Here is a 15,957-nt window from a genome sequence, read left to right as displayed (position 1 = left end):
AAATACACAAAGAGGAGTACAAAAAATGATACTCAATCCAGTTTCTTAGCAAAAAGTAGAATTTTATTTTTCTTTCTTGCTTAAAAGTTGGTATCTTTCACTTGTTTTCTTAATGTGATGGATTTTCTAATGTTAAACCAAGCTTGCATTCCAGAGTCAAACCCAACATAGTCAAAATATATTATATCTTGTTTATATATTGCTAATTTTGGTTTGTTAATATTGTGTTAAGGAGCCCTGGTAGTGCAGTAGCTAAGTGCTCGGCTGTGAATCAAAAGGTTGCCAGTTCGAACCTACCAGCTGCTCCTTGGGAGAAAGATGTGGCAGTCTGCTGCCGTAAACATTACAGCCTAGGAAACTGTATGGGGCAGTTCTATTCTGTCCTACAGGGTTGCTATGAGTTGGAATCAACTCGATGGCAACGGGCTTTTGGTTTTAATATAGTGTTTAGGATTTTTGTTTATATGTTCATAGGTAAAACTGGCTTATGATTTTACCTTCTCACACTGTTCTTGTCATGTTTTGGTATTAAGGTTATATATGAGTCTGTACGAGACTGGAATTATTTTTTCTTTGAATGTTAGGTTGACCTTGCCAGTGACTCTGTCTGGGCCTAGAGTTTTCTTTGTAGACAAAATTTAAAAATTAGTTCCAATTTTATTCATAGTTATAGAATTATTTATATTTTATATTCCTTAATGAATCAGTTTTAGTAAGTTATATTTTTCTGGAAATTTGTCTATTTCTTCTAAGTTTTAAAATGTATTGGCAGAAAGCTGTTCATGATGGTTTTTCTTTTAAAATGGTTTTTACATAGTTTTCATTTATATGTAAAACAAAATTTGAATTTACTCAAAAATATGGAATGCTTCATGGATTTGCATGTTATCCTTGTGCAGAGGCCATGCTAATCTCTGTATTGTTCCAATTTTAGTGTACGTGCTGCCAAAGTGAGCACTCATAATAGTTTTTTGTTGTTGTCTGCATCTGTAGCATCTGTAGTGATGTCCTCTTTTCGCTCCTGGTATTGGTTATAATAAATCCTGACCGGGCCACCTAGCCTGCCAACAATAGTGTAGACGTGACTGGATGACACCGTCTTGACTCCGTTGCTATATATGCAAAGCAGAGGCACCTGGATGCCCCACTCCTGCTATGTAGGTACTATACCTACGTAGCACACATGACTTTCAACCAGCCTAGTGTGTATCTGAACTGATAAAACCCAGATATTGCCGTATAATCAATAGCACCCAGAGGCTTTACTTTCCTAATATGGGACAAGAAAGTTTGTGATCCTGAGAGCCTTCCTAGATTCCATGTTGGATTGGGCTGCCTGCTTGGCTGTATATGTTTCCACTCAAAGATCAATCCTTGAGCACAGTCTTTTTTTCCCTCTAAAAATTATTCTTTTTTCACTTCAGCAGTCTTGCCAGGAAGTTATCAATTTCATAAATCTTTTCAAAGAACCATCACTTGCCTTTATTGTACCTCTATATTATGTGCTTGTTTTCTATTTCATTAATTTTTGTTCTTTATTATATCCTTTATTTTGCTGTTCTTTTTCTAAATAATTGGAATGGATGCTCAGCTCAGCATTTTTTCTTTTCTAATATATGCATTTAAAGTTATTAAATTTTCTCTAAATACTGCTTGAGTTGCATCTCAATCACTACTTTCATAATCTTTCAATTCAAATTATTTTTGAATTTTCATCATAATTTCTTCTTTGACTCATGGTCTATTTAAGAGTATGTTTCTTAATTTCCTACTACATAGGAGTTTGGGCAATGTTATTGATTTATAGTTTCATTGCATTGTATTATAGGACATGGTCTGTGTTATTTCAATCCCTTTTAATTTCTTGAGACTTGTTTTGTGGCGTGTAGATGATTACATTTTATAAATATTCCATGTACATTTGAAAAGAAGGCATATCTTGCAGTTGTTGGGTAAAATGGGTTAAGATTGTGTGTCAACTTAGCTGGGCCATGATTCTCAGTGTTTATATGTGATCACCCCCATGATGGGATCTGCTGTGAGTAGCCAATCAGTTGAAAGGGAGTTTCCTTGGGCGTGTGGCCTGCATCTGAATATAAGTGGACGTTCTGGCTTTTGCCCTCTCTGGATCCCGCAGCTGCCTTCTGTTTGTCTGACCTCCGGTTTTTGGGACTTGAGCTAGCAGCTTACCTGCTGATCTTGGGATCTGTCCATCTTCACAGCCTGTGAGCAAGAGCCCTGCTCTCCAACCTGCTGATCTTGGGTTTGCCAGCCCCTGTGGCTACGTGAATCAGGAGAAGCCTCTATCCTGATTCATGGACTTGGGACATTCCATCCTCTACAAACGTGTGAGCTGTTTCCTCAATATAAATCTCTCTCTCTCTCTATATATATATTTATATGCTTTACTGGTTTTGCTTTTCTATAGAACCCAGCCTAAGATAAATCCCTTTTAATTTCTTGAGACTTGTTTTATGACCTGTAGATGATCACATTTTATAAATATTCCATGTACACTTGAAAAGAAGGTATATCTTGCAGTTGTTAGGTGAAGTGGCTTTTGTACGTTCATTATGTTAAGCTTATTAATTGGGTCATTCAAATCTTACAGATCCTTACTCATTTTTTTATGCATTTGTTCTATTAATTAATGAGAAATGTGTTGAAATATTTCATAATGATTGTGGATTGCTGTATTTATCTTGTAGGTAACAATTTTTGCTTTATGTATTCTGAGGCTATTTACTAGGTATATATAAATTCTAACTTGTGACATTTCTCTGGTGAATTTAATCCTTTACCATTTTGAAATAAGCCTATTTCTAACAATGCTTTTTAACTTGAAAGCAATTCTGTTTCCTATTATAGTTACCCCAGATTCGTTTTGGTGAAGAAGACGTAACATACATTTTTCTATCTTTTTGCTTTCAATATTCCCCCCCACTTTAAAACCGTAAGACAAGGTTATTGCTATCTTATACAGTTTCTTTAATTAAGTTTACCCACATATTTACCATTTTCTTTTTCTCTTTCAACTCAGAACGTCTATCTGGAGCCAATCTCTTTTTGTTTGCAATACATCCTTTAGAATTTCTTTTAATGAAGGTCTTCTGATGGCTACTTTACTAGGTTTATTATGTCTTTAAATGACTTTATTTCACTCTTGTTCTTGAAACATACTTTTGCTGGGCATGATATGTTGTCATTTATTTTCTTTGTTGCTTCTTGGAAAGTAATCTGCTTCTTTAAAAATATTTTCTAAATTTTCTCTTTCTCTTTGGTGTTCAACAGTCTCACAATAATCTGTCTACGTAATTATGTTACTTGATATGTATATCTCTTTATTTTTCCTACTTAGGACTCATTGGGGTTCTGGAATCTGTTGGTTAGTTTTCAAAAGTTCTTAGACATTACTTCAAGTGGTGCTTCTGCCTCATTCTTTCTTTCCTCTCCTTCTGGAAATCCAATTTTATGTTATATTAAACTTGCCTGACTCTTACTCTTTTCTTCACATTTCATATCTCTTTGTTTTTCTGTGCTTTCTGAATAATGTCTTCTAACCTCTCTTCTAGTTTACTAATCTTCTCTTCAGCTCAAATTAATTTGTTGTTAACTTTAATTGAGTTTTTATTTCACTTATAATATTTCTTATTCCTAGGTGGTTATTTAGTTCTTTTCAAACCTGCTTGATATTTTTGGTTTTATTTTTCTAGATTAGATTTTCTTTGTGAACATAGCATAATTACTTTATATTCTGATTCTGATAATTCCAATAAATGAAATCTTGGTGGCTTTTTTTTTTTAATGTTAATTCTTGCTTATGTACAGTGTCCCTATATACTTAGTAATTTTAGATACTGAGTTACTCATATTCCCCGGAAAATTATTTACAGATATTCTTTTAGATTTGCTTGACTTATTTCCAAGACAATTTGCTTTGTAGTATTCTAAGGGTAGTACATGGAGTGGGTATACTTCTGGTTCAACCTTCCACAGAGGGTTGTGTAAGGCAATGTTTTCTGTATTCTAGTTTTTGAGAAAAGTGTCTCTTACTTGACTCACTGAGCAGTTCTTGGAATTTGTCTTTTGTTCTCAGGGTTCACAAGGTCATGCAATCCAAAGTTCAATTTTTTTACCAGGTTCAGAAACCTCAGTGTAAAAGTGGTTTTGATGCTCCAGGCTTCCTCATTCACTTAGATTTCAGATGCATAAATCCTTACTATTTTGCTAGATATTCAGTGTTTTTTTAAGGACTTAAAAATAGTTACTTTAGCTTCTTAAATTATTTTTAGTTGGAGGACATGCCCTAATATCTAATCCTGTTACTTGATATGGAAGTCAATATTTGATCTCTAAATTAATTATGACTATGTAAATTATTACATATTATACATATGTAAAATATTACATAGTTGCTGTTGTCCATTTGATCCCATAAAGATAGTTCTTAGAAGAGCATAATGTTCATTGCAGACATATTTTACTGGTTAAGCTAAACTATTGTTTGGTTTTAAGAAGACTTCAGGGAATACTGGTTTAAGGTTTAAAGATTATCTCAAGGCAAGAGTTTCTTATATTTGGCTTTTTAAAAGTGAGTACAAAAGGATTTGTCAGGGATAAACCAAAGGAATATACCCTGAGGGTGTAATTTAGTTAATATTTAAGCAAATCAGCAAAAAGGTATAATAAATTAGACAACTCCTTTAATAAAAACAAAACTCTTGTCCTACATGGTTGGCAATGGAGGGGGAATCTCCACAATGGAATATAAAGCAGAACCTTATGATCCCAATATTGACCTCCAAGATTAAGCTTTCCCTACAATTCACCTTCTTCTTTAGGATTCCCCCTAATTATCCCTGCAACCACTCCCAGGCCATGAAGAGGCACTGTGACTCAAGGATGAAATCAAGTTCTTCCTTAATACCCAACCACAAAACTGAGCAAAGTAGCAATGTTTATAAAAGATTTTATGAACTTCTCAGGGACATCTAAAGGGAAATTAACATAGAGACGGCAAGAAACTAGATAATCTGGTATGCCAGAGGTACGTTGTTCTTTGTGGGTACTAGTCCTATCCATCCTAGTTCCTAGTCCAGCCCTATATTCAGGGTATTGTCCTAGTTCCCAGCATTCAGAAGCATGAATACTCTCATTCTTCTTTTTCTAAAAGCAAGAGATGAAGGCTCAGAGAGACACCAACTTCTATTGGTCTAGCTAAGGCCTTTCTTGTGGCAGAGACTGCAAACTGGTAGCTTATGGACTATGTCTGGTCCACAGATATATATTGCTAGGTCTGCTCTACTTAAAAAATAATTTTTTAAAAATTTAGTTGTAAGCATTTAAATTTGGGTGAGATCACATTAAAAAGAAAACAACACTTTCCAGCAGTGAAGCGCACACACACACACACACACACACACACACACACACACACACACAGATCTGACAACACCTGACCCCCACTGCCACAAGGCAAGAGTTGGCTGGAGTTGAGTATCGGGCTGCCCCTTTTCAAATGGGCATGTGCTCTCCAGTTTGTTGCAGTCTCTATTTGGCCAGCTTCACTCATTTATGTTGTCTACCTGCCCTTGCTTCTGAATTACAGTTCTCCGTCTGAGGATCTACTCTTCCCCAGGTGATGAACTGGGAAGAACCATCAGCAATCACCTTCCCTTTCAGGGAAGACCCCACACTACCCGTCTCAGGGCTGTGGCCTTGTAGACCCAAGTGGCCTTGTAGACCCAAGTATATTAAGCCATAGTCGCAAGATTTGTACACAAGATACAACATTTATAATGGAGTGGTTTTGTTATAAGGAAGATTTTTGCTGACAAGAGCTAGTATTATCCAGTAGCATTTTAGAGATGGATGCCATCTAAGTAAGTACAATATTCACATATATATTGCAAGGTGAAAATGCTAGCATTTACATCTCTGAGAGTCTGAGTCTAGTTACTGTTGTCGAAATGAGATAAATTATCTGAAAAAATCCTTTGAAGTACAAAATAAACTAAGCAAAAAAGAAAAGACTAAAGTGTAAAGTGTTAGAACATGTAAGTATTCTGAGTGCCTCGGGTACTGGCATTAAAGCAACTGACAGGTAAGACTGAAAACTAAATTTACTCTTTAGGAATCTAGTGTCTCATTTTCACCCCTCTCTAAATAAACCAGTTGCCATTGAGTGGACTCCAACTCATGGTGATCCCATGTGTATCAGAGTAGAACTGTACTCCATGCAGTTTTCAATGGCCGATTTTTTGGAAGTAGATGCCAGGCCTCTGGGTGAACTTGAACCTCCAATCTTTCAGTTAGCAACTGAGTGCATTAACTGTTTGCACCACCCACCCAGGGATTGTAACTCTTTACACAGAAATTCCTAACAAGAAGGAAAAAAAAAAAATCTTCAGAGACCTGAATTCTAAGTTTTTATTAGTATAGCAAAAGAAAAAGAGGAAAGGATACAGGGAGTGTGAATTAGTAGAAAAACAATTAAATGAGGAGCAAGGAGATTTACATCCTAGTTCTGGCCATGCCAGGAACCAGTCATGCCACATCTCTTGCCATAAATATCATTTAGCCCCTCTGGGTCTCCATTTCCTCATCTATATTATTTAGAAGATTAAACTGGATGATATATAACAGACCCTTTGGGTTGTGATCTTGAGATTCAAGGGCAAAATTTTGTTAAAGTACTCTAATCTTAAATCAGATAAATCAAAGAAAACACTATAAATACCAAGAAAGAAGTCTGAGATGGTAATCTTTTTTGCCTTAACATTTATCTAGAACAGACCGATATGCATCCATAAAATTAGAGCTAAATAAATACACAAGGTACCAGATTAAGTTCTGCTTCAACTATGAAGCAAAAATATTTTTTCTTGGAGATAGTAAACTTAAATGGATCAACTGTAAATCATGCAAAATTTTTCCAAAACAACCTTACAAATCTAACTGCTTTAAACACTCATTTACTAATGCCTTTTCATTTATGTTCTCCAATAAGCTTGCATTAATCTTACAAGAGATAAAACAGGTAGAAAAATAAGCCTTCCTGAGCCTTTTGCAATTATAATGTTGAGTGGCAGATGCTCTAGAATGAACAATGGACAATGGAATTGTCTCGCCAAACCAAACACTTTCTGTAAGCAGACTGAGGCTTTATCTCAGCCAAGTAATCATTTTTATTCCCTGAAAAACATCTAAAATCATGCCAAGTTATATCACTGCCACTGAAATTGGAATGGCTTCAACATCCCATAAAAAGTGACACTTAATAAATTGCTTCAGTTAAATCATACTACAGAGAAAATAGATGAACAATTTTATTGTGTTATGTGTGGTTCAAAAGATATGACCAACACAGGTGATCACTGCCACCCTTCATGCCAGGGTTACCACTCGAGATTAGCACAGCTGACTAAAATGAAGTGACTGATGCCATTGGGAAGTGGGATAAAATAATATATTCAAAAGGAACAGCACCAAAGAGCTTAAAATGCACGGACAGCAAACAAAATGAGGAAGCAAGAAGGATCCAGTTTGCACTACTTGAGACATTTTAAAAGAACTTAAACCACCACAGAACAATGTACTGAATTATATGAAGTACTAATCTGCAAAAGAGACCTAAAATTTTTAACAACTGAGAATCCAGTGATCTTATACATGCTTGCTTAGAAGTTTAGAAAAAAACAACATATTTTTTCTTCTTATATCTACCTTTACTTTTCCTTCTGTATGCAGTAAATGCAGAATGAAAAGATGATATCCAATGTACCACTTTTGAGTTTGATATTTTAAGTGTAGAATTTAAAGTTTACACCAAGAAATGCTGAATAAAGACGGTGAACTGAAATTCAAATATACCCAATACAGAACCATTTTCATTCTGACAGATAAATGTGTACATCTGAGTCTTGATTATTCTCACTGTTCTAGATAACAAACTCATTTATTATCTTTGGTTTCATTAGCTGTTATGTACTTACATTTAAATATGTGTGTTAAATTCTCTGAGGACCCACAGCACCTCAAATAACCAGTGAGGACATATACCATGACTTCTCAGGTTAACCCTAAACAGATTTTTTTTCTATTTTATTGTTTCATATTTTCCCTGTGTTAGGGAGCCCTGGTGGCACAGTGGTTAAGAGCTCGGCTGCTAACCAAAAGGTCGGCAATTCAAATCCACCAGCCGCTCCTTGGAAATCCTACGGGGCAGTTCTATTCTGTCCTATAGGGTCGCTATGAGTCAGAATCGACTCGATGGCAACGGGTTTGGTTTGTGGTTTGGTTGGGGAAAAGGAAAAAGTTCTATTTTAATGGATGCTGCCGATCTGTATGTTACTAAATCTATTGAACATACTGTCATTGTTGTTGTTAGGTGCCATTGAGTTGGTTCTGACTCATAGTGACCCTATAGGACACAGTAGAACTGCCCCGTGCTAGTTCTATTTATATCTTTTGTCTTGATTCATAATAATTCCTAAGGTAATTCCCTGTGTGTATCACTTATTTACTGTTACATAACAGACTACCAAAAAACTCGGTAACTTAAAGTAGCAACGATTTATTATTTTTCATGATCTAAGGCTCAACAATTTGGGCTGGGCTCAGTTGGGTGTTCTTTCAGCTTGTCTCTCCTGGGGTCACCCATGTGACTGCAGTCATCTGGTAGCTTCACTGGGGCTGAAGGGACTAAGATGTCCTCATTCACATGTCTGGGGCCTTAATGCCAGCTGTTAGTTGGGCATCTCTCTATGGTCTCTCATTTGTTGGACTAGCCCAGGCTTCCTTACACAGCAGCAGAAGTGTTTTCAAGAGGTAAAGGAGGAAACTGTAAGGCATTTTGAGGTCTATGCTCCAGAACTTGCACAATTTCATAATCACCATATTCTATTGGTCAGAGTAAACCACAGAGCTACCCTGAGTTCAAGGACTGGAGAAATAGACCCCACCTCTTGATATGAGGAGCTGAAAAATATTGTGGGCATGTTTTTAAACTAACCACAGCATACCTTCTATTTCTTTTGTCAATTTAGTAGGAAGTATCATAGTGAAGGAAACCCTGGTGGCATAGTGGTTAAGAGCTATGGCTGCTAACCAAAAAGTCAGCAGTTCAAATTCACCAGCTGCTCCTTGGAAACCCTATGGGGCAGTTCTACTCTGTCCTATGTGGTCGCTGTGGGTTGGAATTGACTCAACAGCAATGGGTTTGGTTTTTTGGTTTTATTATAGCTGAAATGAACTCAGTTCTGGTGCTTTTATTTCACTCAGTTTGAGACTATAATCTCAGGACAAGAACAGATTTGATGGAAAAATTAATCTTGATAAGACCTATGAATCTTTACCTACAACTCATTAACTGGATTCATTTCCCTTTAAAAATTGCATATGCAAACACACGTGTTATCTCAAAGGAATAGCTGTAACTCAAAGAAAGAGGTCCATGCTTTGAAGGTTAACAATAAGTCAAAAAATAGTTGCTGTACCTGGGACTAAGTACTATGGTTACCAAAAATTTTTGCTCATTGATTGGTTCATTCATTGATCAAACATTCGTCCAGTGCTTGTTATATGTCACACATTGTGCTATTGGTTCAGCATGCATAATCTAATAGAGGAGACACATACAAATGGATAATTACAAGTATGGTTCATAATTACAATGGTAGATATATGCACAGGATATAATGGAAACATAAAAAACATAAAATATATCTACCAATACATTAAAAAAGAAAGTTAAAATCTGTTTGTGTGACATGACACATATGAAACTCCTAGTGGCTAATTATATATGTGTACGTATTAGTATTGTTATTAAAGCCTTTTGAGCATCAAGAAAGTACATATACAAAGAAAGGAAGAAAGATTTACATTATAGGACCACGTGGTGGACATCTGTTATTTTCATCTGCCCCATATTTATTTACCCTTCTTGTGGTGACAGCACCTTGATTCTACCCCCACCCTCAACTCTCAGTCCATATGATGTGGAGTGAGATAACTACATCCCAGTTTTATGAGCTGTGCATGTGATACAGGCCAGGTCAATCAGACCACTGCATTCTTCTAGACAGAGTAACTTGCTCAGAGATAGGTATATGACCCAAGAAGAGCTAGTGAGACCAATTTCCAGGACTTCTTTGGAGCTGCAGTGAAGAGAAAATCACTATTTATCCTTGAGGTTACTCAACAGAATGGGTATAGGCCTGGGGCTGCTGGAGGATAAGGCCAATCCTGAGAGAAAGGGCTGAGACATTGAGAGAAAAAGACTGGTACCATTTGAACGTCTGGATCCATTCTCCAGATACAACACCCTAGATTTTTCCAATAAATTCTCTCTCTCTCTTATTTTTTCTTTAAAGCATTAAGTTGAATGTTTGTCACTTGTCACCAACAAAGTTCCAGCTAATATAGTACACGAAGACACAAAACTCTAGAAGCAGGTTTGAAGGTTATGTGTAGGAGTCACTAAGAAGGTGAGCATTACTGCAGCTAAGGGTCCATTGGGGGAAGGAATGAGAAACAAAATGGGATAATGTAGGATGCGCCTATGGATAGTAAGGAGTATTGCTATTCAAAGGATTCAGAAATTGTTAGCTGCTGTCAAGTTGACCCCTGACTCATGGGGGCCCCACTCACAATGAGATCAGACCATTGTGATTCATAGGGTTGTCACTGGCTGATTTTTTTGGAAGTAGATCACCAGGTCTTTCTTCTTAATCTGTCTTAGTCTGGAAGCTCCACTGAGACCTGTTCAGCATCATAGCAAAACACAAGCTTCCACTGACAGATGGGTGGAGGCTACACTTGAGGTGCTTTGGCTGGGAATCAAACCTGAGTCTCCCACATGGAAGGTAAGAATTCTCCCACTGAACCATGACTACCTCCTTCATGTATAGAAGAGTCTATTAAGTAGACAAAAGAGAATCACTCATTTCATTGTACCATGAGTAAATATTAATGATATTAGGAAGTCATGGCAGCATCAACTGAAATCAGCAACTTGCAGCCAAAAAGAACAGCTAGGAGAAAACTGCAGTAGTTAATAGGATATGGGAAGAAGACTCGGATCTAGACCATGGCAAGCCTAAACTGAGAAATATGAACTGAAGAATCAATGGGGATTAGGGACTGCTCAAGACAGGAAGGACGATGCTTAATGAAAAGAGACACAAGTGGACTAATTTAACCAAAGAACTAACCAAGTCTACCCAAATTAATCTAAAGAACAGTCAGACAGTTGCTTGACATACTATTCTCAGTATGTAACTAAAGAATGTAAAATGGTACCTACTACTTATAGAGTTTAGAAGCCTATTCTAACTATTCTAACTCCCAATTAAGTGGTAGAGTAAGTTAAACAAACGTATTGTTCACCTTATGACGTAGGGCTTGGAGTATATAAAAACAAAACAAAAAAACTTCCTGAAACCTTCAACTGGGGCTGAAAACTATTGTGACTATGCTGTCTGTGCAGTACTGTTAACAGTGAATCAATCTCATAAGTGATTTTATTTAAAAGACTCTATGTTAATTATTAATTGTTCACCCTGAACCCATAGGGGACTTCAACCACTTTCTATTTCTTAAATCACCAGCCAAAACCATGCATGCTAGGGCCAATCCAATTGGATTGGAAAATGCCTTCCTGTCTCACTTAACTTAACCAGCTTTAAGGATTTAGAAAAATATTTATATACACAGAAAAAAAAAAAACCCAACAATATTTAAGAGTAGCATTTATTCTGGAAAATTGGGATGTGTCAGGACTAGACAGGTTTTGTGTATGTTAAATAGTTGTGGTTTCAATTTTTTTGAAAGCAAGAAACCAAACCAAAGTTCAGGAGGCTCCTTATTTGTTCCTTAAATCTACCAGGGAATGAGGATAACTCCTTACATTTTTTCCTTCAGGCTTGTGGGGCTTGGAATCCTCCCTGTCTAAATTGTGTATTCTTTGATCTAACCTTTAACTTTGTGTTCCTGTTAATGGGAATTCTTTTTTTTTTGCTTTTCAATATTATTTCCAATTTTTTACTGTGCATACACATATGTGTACACAATGTATTTTAAAAATGAGCTTTATAATATATATGGTTTTATCACCTGGTTTGTTGTGAACATTTTCCCTTGTCTTCTACAACAGTTAAAATGCTTGCTTAATATGGAAAAATCATAAATTAACCTATCTTGGTGGGGAAATTTACATCTAATTTTTTTCCCAAGTAGACTTAATTCTCCTTATAATACCTTGAGAAAAAAGGGGCATTGTCTTACATAGCTTGTCCTAGGAGAATTCTTTTGCTGTTGGTTTCTCTGAGCAACCTCAGGAGTTTCTGTGTTCCTTATGGACCACAGAAGCACTCTCAAAGCGATCATATAGACTGACGAACCACCTGGGAATATATAGCTCAAGGAAAGGACAATAAAGAGTCTTTGAAGATATAGGCTATTGGAAACCGTACCCAGTGCTCTAATCTTAGCATAAATTAAATCTGGTGGTATTAATTAGCAGGTTTTAATGTCTACTGCCTTAAACAGTGTTTTAATACCGTAGGGATTTGACTCAAATAAGTTCCTAGGCTCTCTGAGACCTGATCAAAGAAAGAAAAACAAGTGCCCCCAAAGATTTGAAATCAGAGACATGCAAAAAACCTCATTAGGCAATCAAGCAGTTTTGTTTTGTGAGCATTTCAATGGTCATTGCCCTGGAGTGCTACCTCTTTCACATTATTCACACATTTGACATGAGTTTGTGGAAATCATGTGCAAAGTTTACAGCTTAGTGGAAGTAAAAGGCTATTTAAAAGAGCATGTTTAAATAAAGGCTCTGTTGGAATTGTCAACATATGTAAATATCTAGTGTGAGGAAAAAGATTTTTTTTTAACTACAGAGTCTTTCTTAAGCACAAAAAAGCACAATTTTAAAAAAAGAAAATTACAAATAATTACAAGGAATCTTGTTGTTCTGTGGTGTTAAGTAGATTCCAACACATAGCGACCCCATGTGACAGAGAAAAACTGCCCCACAGGGTTTTCTAGGCTATAATCTTTACGGAAACAGATTGCCAGGTCTTTTTCCCACAGAAGTGCTGGGTGGGTTCAAATTGCCAACTGTTCAGTTAGCAGCCCAGCACTTAATTGTTGAGCCACCAGGACTTCTTATAAGGAATCTAGATTATTTTGTTTTCCTTTTGGAAATTAGACAGCAGACACAAAATCTCACAACTGTTTTGGTTTAATGTATGCTGTCACTGTGTTGCCAAAGAGATGGGCTTTACATAACAGAAATTGTCCTCAGATTGTCCCCTCAAGCCCCTGGGGATTATGTGTCTCCAATTTCTCGGAATGGCCTCTGGATGTCAGTGTTCTTTTAGTCTGCATTTTGATCATCAAGACAAAGTGTTTTTTCTCTATTGCAGGGAACTCAAAGAATCATCTCTTTCAATAAGCAACTTTTTAAGTTAAGCCACTTAACTTTTCTGAGCCTCCATTTCTTCCTCTATATAAGGAGGGTTCTATGCTAAACTTGGAATGTAGTTGCAAGGATTAGAGAGGATAATGATTAATTATAACATATATTATATTAATTGAAAGCCCACTGTGAACTGGCACAGTGTAGGAGCTTTACACATTGTCTTAGGCTGGGTTCTCTAGAGAAGCAAAACCAGTAAAGCATATATATATATATTTATATCAAGGAAATGACTCACGCTGTTGTAGAGGCTGGAACGTCCCAAGTCCATGGATCAGGACAGAGGCTTCTCCTGATTCACACAGCCACAGGGGCTGGCGAACCCAAGATAGGCACGTTGGAGAGCAGGGCTCTTGCTTACAGGCTGTGAAGATTGACGAATCCCAAGATTGGCAGGCAAGACCATAGGTAAGCTGATAGCTCAAGTCCCAAAAACTGGAGGTCAGACAAACAGGAGCCAGCTGGAGGATCCAGAGAGGGCAAAAGCCAGAACATGCACTTATACCTGGATGCAGGTCACACACCCAAGGAAAATCCCTTTCAACTGATTGCTGCTCACAGCAGATCCCATCATGGGGGTGATCACATACCAAATCTCAGAAGGAAACGATCACAACGTTATACAACTGCCAAACACTGAGAATCATGACTCAGCCAAGTTGACACACAATCTTAACCATCACACATGTGTTATCTTATTAAATCCTTCCAACAACCCCATAATGCAGGTAATGCAGTTATTACTAACTGCATCTACCCTATCTTTAAAGATAGGAAACATGAAGCTCAGAATAATCAAGAACCTAGCCCAAGCTGCATGGCAACTCAGTAGGGAACCTGGGATTAATCTCTCTAGCACATTATACAAATAAAACACCTAGCAAATTGTCTGGTGCATAGTAAATACTCAGAATTTTAATCATTTTTGTTATTGTTATTGCTATAACTATTAAATTATATAACTGATGCCTGAAAGATATAAAAATTTAAAACATTGTTTCTGAGTAGAATTTTAAAAGACTAAAAAAAATCTATTATGCCATAGTTGTCCAGGTACCTTAATTCTCCCCCAAAGTGTATTTGAGCAAAGAATGCAAGGCCTAACAGAAGCGCCGTAAATAAAAGGTTATGATCAATTAAGTTTGGGAAAAGCTATATAATTTATTCTTCTCCTAGAGATTCACAGGAAACAATCAGCATAGTAAAGATCTGAAGGTCTTGCAGTAAAAAAACTATTAAATCTAGTTTAACACAAAGCTTTCAAATACACTGACAAAGGAATCCTTCCCTCCCATAATATTAGACCTAAGTTTTTCGTAGGCTTTTCTCACAACAGTAAAACATTCTCTCTACTTCTCTCCATCTTCTAGTCATAAGTAAAATCCCAATACTTAACTGGAAATCCAGTTAACAGTATTTCTTAGATGTCCTTGTAGACCTTATCTTCTGCACCATTCAATGGTTTCTAAAGGTGTATTGACTCCAGTTTAAACCTTATTGCTATTTAATTTGTCAGGTGCTTATAACTCCACAATTAAATTGTAAGATCATTAGGGTCTAGAAACATGCATCGTACTTCTATGTATCCCTAAAAGAGCATGAACACAGTGCATGACTCATTCATTAATTCCTTCTATCATTCATTCACCAAATATGCATTAAGCATTTACCATATGTCAGGAAGTGCTCTCAGTGCTGGGGTATAGCAGTAAACACGACAAACAAGGTCTTCAGGACTCTAATGGAACTTTTATTCTACTGGGGGAGGTAGATAAATAGGTGCTTAAGTAAGCACATAAGATAATGTTAGACATAATATTAGATAAGAATAAGTGGTATGAAGCAACAAGGGCATGTGAAAGAGTGAATGAGGGAAGGCATCTGTGAAGAGGGAATATTTAAGCTGAAATCTGAATAACAGGAAAGAGCCAGCCATGCAATAGAATATCAGAAAGAAGACTGTTCTAGGCCAGAGGAAAGTGCCAGGGTGAAGGCCCAGAGGCTGGCTGAACTCACTAAGTCGGAGGAACAGAAGGAAGGCCAGTGTGGCTACAGCATACAGAGTAAGCCAGAAGGAATCAGTATGAGATCAACTTGGAGTGGTGGGTGTGGGCCAGACCGTGGTAGGTAGCTGGATTTTATTTTTATTTTTATTGTACTTTAGATGAAGGTTTACAGAGCAAACTAGCTACTCTTTAAACAATTAATACACATATAGTTTAGTGACATTGGTTGCCAACCCCACAACATGTCAACTCTCTCCCCTTCTCAACCTTAGGTTCTCCAAAGAGTTGGATTTTATTTTAAAGCAATATGGAAGCCATAAGAGAGTTTTAGGCATAGGAATGACCTAAGCATGTTTTTATAATTTTAAAAGACCACTCTGACTGCAGGGTAAAGAATGAAATGTAGGGAGTTAAGGAATGAATCGAAGAGGTCAGTTATAGGCTATTTTAGTTGTCAAGGCAAGA

General features: G+C 36.8%; 1 non-coding gene across 1 annotated transcript; it reads right to left on the bottom strand.

The window, feature by feature from the left end:
- Positions 1–854: 854 nt before the first annotated feature.
- On the bottom strand, positions 855–958 carry LOC111820713 (U6 spliceosomal RNA). The gene has a single exon (XR_002824227.1). It is a non-coding gene; the product is annotated as a U6 spliceosomal RNA (small nuclear RNA).
- Positions 959–15,957: the final 14,999 nt, after the last annotated feature.

This window comes from Trichechus manatus, unplaced genomic scaffold (genome assembly GCF_000243295.1).
Source record: "Trichechus manatus latirostris isolate Lorelei unplaced genomic scaffold, TriManLat1.0 scaffold00047, whole genome shotgun sequence".
Taxonomy (NCBI): Eukaryota; Metazoa; Chordata; class Mammalia; order Sirenia; family Trichechidae; genus Trichechus; species Trichechus manatus.
This window is presented reverse-complemented; position numbering and strand designations above follow the sequence as displayed.